Source organism: Lotus japonicus, chromosome 4, assembly GCF_012489685.1.
Source record: "Lotus japonicus ecotype B-129 chromosome 4, LjGifu_v1.2".
Taxonomy (NCBI): Eukaryota; Viridiplantae; Streptophyta; class Magnoliopsida; order Fabales; family Fabaceae; genus Lotus; species Lotus japonicus.
The window spans coordinates 20,807,387-20,813,386 of NC_080044.1; positions in this window are offsets into that span (position 1 = coordinate 20,807,387).

A 6,000-nucleotide genomic window follows, 5' to 3' on the forward strand; every position below is an offset into this window, starting at 1 on the left:
TCTGAAAAGTGAGAATAGCGGGCAGGTCATGCCGATTTTATTTTGAGAGTTTTGAGAAAGTTGATAGGACGAATGAGATTCGGGCCTTGTTATGATGTTTATGGATCGAGACATTCTCTGGAGTCATTTGGGGATTAGGAGATCCCGGGAACTTATAGGAATTGCGATAAGACTAAAAAGGATATTATTTTGAAAAGAAAACTCATAAGACATTAAACAACCTCTAAATCTTTAAGTAATGATAACGTACTCGAAAGGAAGCTTCGGATGCAAATCATAGTTTTGGAAAACGAGAAGTGTCGTCGGATCCGAGTGTTGAGAAAATTGAGAGGCGTTGAGTATGTGTTGTGGTTGTGCTGTTGGAGCAGCGTTTGTTGTTGTGCTGTTGGAGCAGCGATGTTGTTGGGCTATCCTGGGGATAAGTCCGGGAAACCGTTAGTTTCCGAGAGTGTGATACTCTGTGCTCGTTGAGCAGTTGTGACCATCGGATTGAGATGAGTCGGATGATTTGGAGATCATCGTGGATTACGTGTGTTGGGAAGAAGTGTCTTTTGTCGCAGAATCGACTTTACCTTAGGGTAAGATTTTAGAGACATTAATTTAGCTAGAACACGTGGCGACGTGTCGAGTGAGGTCGGAGACGTTGTTTGGCTAATCACTGCATTGCATGCACTCATTAAGTGGTTTAAACACGGCGAGATACCGGACCACGACGGATTCCAAAATTGGTTATAAGACCAGGATTTCCGCGTAAGAGCGCTGCTAGGTGACTCTTAGTAGCAGACCGAAATGGCAGGCCTTCGGGTTTTATGCTGATCTGACTACATGTTGTTGTTGGAGTAAGAGGCAGACTGGCCGAAATGGTCCCACCGTGGCTGGTGCTAGGACTGATCCGATGATGTCCATCCGTTCCGGATTGCATATTGGTTGACTGGGTTAACCTGCATATCATTTCATGCAACATTCATACTGACTTAGTTGATGAGTGTGTGTGATACTTGTTAATTCTATTTGAGGCATGTTAACTGTGATTTACTGTCGTTTATGTTCATTGTGAAATATGCAACCCTAGGATGTTATCCCTAGCTATAAGCCTAAGTGGCTATTCTATTATCTATATCTATCGATGCTATTATTTATATAATTCTTTGGAGTTGACCCTCGCGTCTTCTGTGTGTGCTTTGGCGGACAAACGCCCATTGTCAGATGTCTTTGGTGGGCTAGCTCATGATGGTTCACCCTTCGGGGGGAACTAGGGTTGGGATGCTGGAACAGGAGCGCATCGCGGTAGCGAGAGGAGGACGGATGGTGTACATAGAATAGGTCGTTCTGGATTTCGAATCCGGACGACGATCATGCTAGCATGTAGGTCTTAGTGCTGGTGTGAGCTGCTCGAGATGGGATTAGTGTAGGAGTAGAGTCTTAGCTCTGGACATCATTTGTTTTCTTTGGGGACAGGGTAGTATCCCACCTATAGCTTTTTGTGTGGTTTCTTTACGGGAATCACAGAGAGTTGGTTGGACATAGGAGATCTTGTTTCAGGCCGATGGGCCAGCTCATTCTCAGTTTTGAGGGATGGTGTTGCGGACACTTCACCCTTTTCATTTGGTTTGTATATATTGCCTACGGGCGTTACATCTTTCTCGTTCCGTCACTGGAGGTTTACTCGTGACGAGGTTGCTACTTACAGCGGGGGCTGTTTATATATTGTATATTAGTTATATTGCTTTTCGCATTTGGGTTTTATTTAATTCAGTCTTGTCTTAGTTATTATCGAAAGAAAAAAAAATATTCACGTTTTTCCGCATTAAGTTTATTTTTGGTTACTAAAGTGACGCCACCGAAATCGGGGTGTTACATACAGTATGCAACCAACAACCAGTTGCACAATGTTCTACTCAATGCTTGGACATTTGGTTGCACATCAGACAAACATATGTTGTTTATCACACCAAGTACTACATCCATGCTAACACATAACACTTAGACAAAATGCAACCAATCACTAAGAAAAATACTCAACAAGTTTGTTCTTACTATTTATCTCAAGTTCTTGCAATTTCATCTTATACTTTATTGTTCTTCTTGTTGGAATCTATTGTCTCCAAAGTATTGAACTTTTAGGTTGTCCTCTATACAAATTGCTTTTCTTTGAACATTATGTTTTGATCAGTCAGAGCATTGTTCTTCCAAGTTATAACTAGATAATTTTGGCTGTTCAACTCATGTTCTTAAAGGTTGAGTGCTAAAAGAGAAAAAAACTATTGTGGTTACTTTGATGTTGTTTGAACTCTACAAGACAAAATAAGGAGCGAACTATCTACCTACTAGCAGAATGTCTACAATGGTGGAACTAGAAATAAGTGTGGTTACTTTGATGTTGTTTGAACTCTACAAGACAAAATAAGGAGCGAACTCTCTACCTACTAGCGAAATGTCTACAATGGCGGAACTAGAAATAAATACTTGAAGAGGCGAAAATATGAGTAAATTTGGAGGTATAGTTTCATACTGAAGTTGATAAAAAATATAAGGGTATGAATTGTGCCATTAAAAAACTTGAAGTTCCAAATTATTGAAAAATTTGTCGTCTTTGTTGAAACCGTTTGGTGCAGCGAAAATGTATGAGCAAAGGAGTAGATAATGCACATAGACATTTTTATCCTGGTTCACTCCCAGAGCGATAGGGTTATGTCTAGTTCTTGGAAGCACCAAGATTTCACTATCCAAGTATCAAGGACTTCTCCTTACAAGTATTATTGTACATGCATCTTCAGGCATATTGAGTATTCTTTTACCTAGGGGTGAGCACACTACCCGTTTCGATCCGTACCCGATGAACCCGCAGCCAAAAAAGAGAAAACGGGCGGGTTTTTACGGAAAACAGGTTTACTCGAAATAGCTCACTGGTTTGGGACGGTTTCATGCGGTCGGTTACGGGTGTGGGAAAAAAATTTCGTCGATACCCGAACCGACCGTATATATGAATAATTAATGATTGTTGTGCAACCTATGATATAGTCTTTCCATGCTTTCTGTGACTCTATGCATTCTGTGCACTGCAAACCCCTATTAGAATAGCTTTTCCCTTTTGCAGTGCCCAATACGTATAGTCTTGTCATTATGTCACTCATAATCTTTATCAATACTACTAAATTATATTTTTATTGTGGAAAGGTCCAATATAATACAGCCTTCTCGAATCTCAATGTCCCTCTATCTCTCTAAATTTCAAATGTATTCTTCTTTATTGTCACTCTAATGTATTCTTCTCTCCTCTCACTCTCACAACCCTTTCAATTTCCATCACCGTCATTTTCTTCTTGTTTCTCCTTCCTCTCTACCTTCGACAGAACGCCTACTTCACCTGCCACCACTCCATCTTCTTCCTTGCCTCGTCCAGCTCCATCAAACCGACAAAGCAATCCTTCATCCTCCTCACAAGCTTGTCTTGCACTCTTGCTCACAACGACCTCGATGTCGCGGCGGAACCACCGTCGGCACCGTCAAGGAGTAACAAACCACTCCTCCCACCCCATCGATGTCAGATCACGATCGACATGCAAGTTTCCTTTTCATCTCCCAACCTCTTGCGTTCTCAGTCCTTGTCTTAGTACTGATTCTCTACATCCGGTGAACATGCAAGCCGTGCATGCCATCCATGACTATGTTGACAGATGCAGTGGACCTCGGTGTCGGATTTGATTTTTCTTGCGATGGATCTAAGCATGTATATGTAGCAGAACCGACTCAACCCACCCGAGGCAACCGTTCAACCGTATAACCCGAAACCGACTCACCCGAATCATTTCACGGTCGGAAACGGATGGAGATGTTATCCATTCGGTTATTGTCGGATGAGGCATTTTTGGCCTGAATCCGACCGTAACCGACCGATGCTCACCCCTACTTTTACCTCTGCCTCTCCAGGCATAACAAGTATTATTTTGTCACAACCTCTTCAGGAATTATCGAGTATTCTTTGGCTGCTGTCTCTCCAGACATTGTTGAGTACTCTTTTGCCCCTTTCTCTCAAATGATTTGACTATGAAGCACATTCTTCAATCTGTTCTTCTGAAGTTGCACACTTATTTTCATGATGGACGTTGTCTTCTTCAGAAGTTCTGCTTCCATTGTTCTTCTAAGCTTTGCAGACGATGCTCCTTGCTTTGGCCATTCTTTTCTTAGAAGATTTTTCATCTTAGTACATGCTTCATTCCTATCTTCAATTTGGTCAATTAGAATGTGACTGCTAGCGTTTGAATAAGATCTTCTCCTTCTTCAGAAATGGATTGTCTCGTGTTGCATAAATCAGGTTGAGGCTTGTAGGCGTAGACAATAAGCTTTGCTCCATTTCTTTTTTTTCTTGGTGGAGAGAGAGAGAGGGGAAACTTTTGATGTTGACATGGTTGTACTTGTTTCCTTGGTCAAAGTGTTTTGTAGAGATGTGATTTCCTAGCACTTGACTTTCTCCTAAAAAATGTCAGAGATATTTCTGTTTGAATATGACACTATTTTCTCTAGACATTGCTTTCCTTTTGATCAGTCTTGAGGTAGACGTCGACTGTAGACGTTGAGTACGGTCTTCTCATACGATCAGATAGCTTGGACTGTTCTTGCATGGTTTGTCCTTGAAGCTTTGTTTGATCCTGCACGTGTAGTTCTAAAGCTTAGACTATCTCTTCAAGTGGATGCGATTGAATCATGATATTTTTCCTTCTGAAGATGATCTAGTTGATTTGACTCTTTCATGTTTCTGGATCTCTTCTTCTTCTGATTCTTTCTTTGCATAGACGATGTGGCATATATGATACTTCCTTGCTGGTGTAGCTGCCTTGTTGCTCTGATCATCTTTAGCGTATCCATGATGTGCCTTGATGCTTTGATTCTTCTTCTTCTTCTTCTTCTTCTTCTTCTTCTTCTTCTTCTTGTCTCCGCAACTTTTCTTCTTCTTCAACCAACCTCTGTTCATTTCAAAACCAGGAAAAAACCACCAGATCCAAGGCTTATTGTTGTAAAGATGCATTGTTGACCCAAAAGATGCAAACTTTGGAGGCGTGGTTCGTGATCTAGGTCACACCGCTCTCCCTCTCCAGCGACAGTGCACCCGCAGCCTCCACCTTCAGCAACCCATCTCAGCCACCATTGTCCCCCTTCATCAAAACCTTTCTCTCTGACAAAAACCCCAACGCTCCCTTTCCTAAACCCAAAAATCAACAACCCCACACCTTCATGGAAAATAATCCAACCTAGATCTAGATCTGAAGAGCAAGAGGGTTCTGATATGGCCTTCGCTCAAAAAGAAAAAAAGGAAGGGTTTGCAGAAGAAGAGGGTTGGTCAAAGAAGAGGGTTTTGGGCATCTGCATCGCTCGCATTCGTAAGAATGTTTGAGAGCGAACGTTCAAGGAGCCGCAACAGAAGCCTATGCAAGAGCAGGAGTCCAAAAAAGGTTAGAAGTAGGTCTTTGAATAGATCTGTATCTAGGTCACGATCTCGATCCATATCAGCTTCACCAATCAAATCTTCCAGGCTAAGGTCAAGATCGGAATCACGATCACAGTCTGCATCTCCACCCTAGGTGTCGTTGGTAGTGGTTGATTTTCTAGAACTGCCGGATTTTCTCTGTAATTGTCATATTTTGGGCACTATTGGAATTTACTTCCATTGGTTTGCATTTTTAATGGAAAATCTTAATGTACCAGAGTTGGTTTTGGGATACTTATCATTAGTTTGGCTATTTTCTGGGCATTAGACATGTCTCATGGGTATAATATATTGGTTTTTTTTAGAAAGATCAATGAAATATATAAATATGGAAAAAAGTTTGGGACCTTGAAGTAGAGAGAATACAACACAATAGATAAGTAAACACCACAAAAGAGGGATTAACCCCAAACGCCCACACAAAAAGACCCACAACAAGACCAATAACACCCCAATGCAAAGGCAAAAGCAAGAGCCCAATAACTGGAAGTGAAAAGAAAACCCAAAAGAAAATC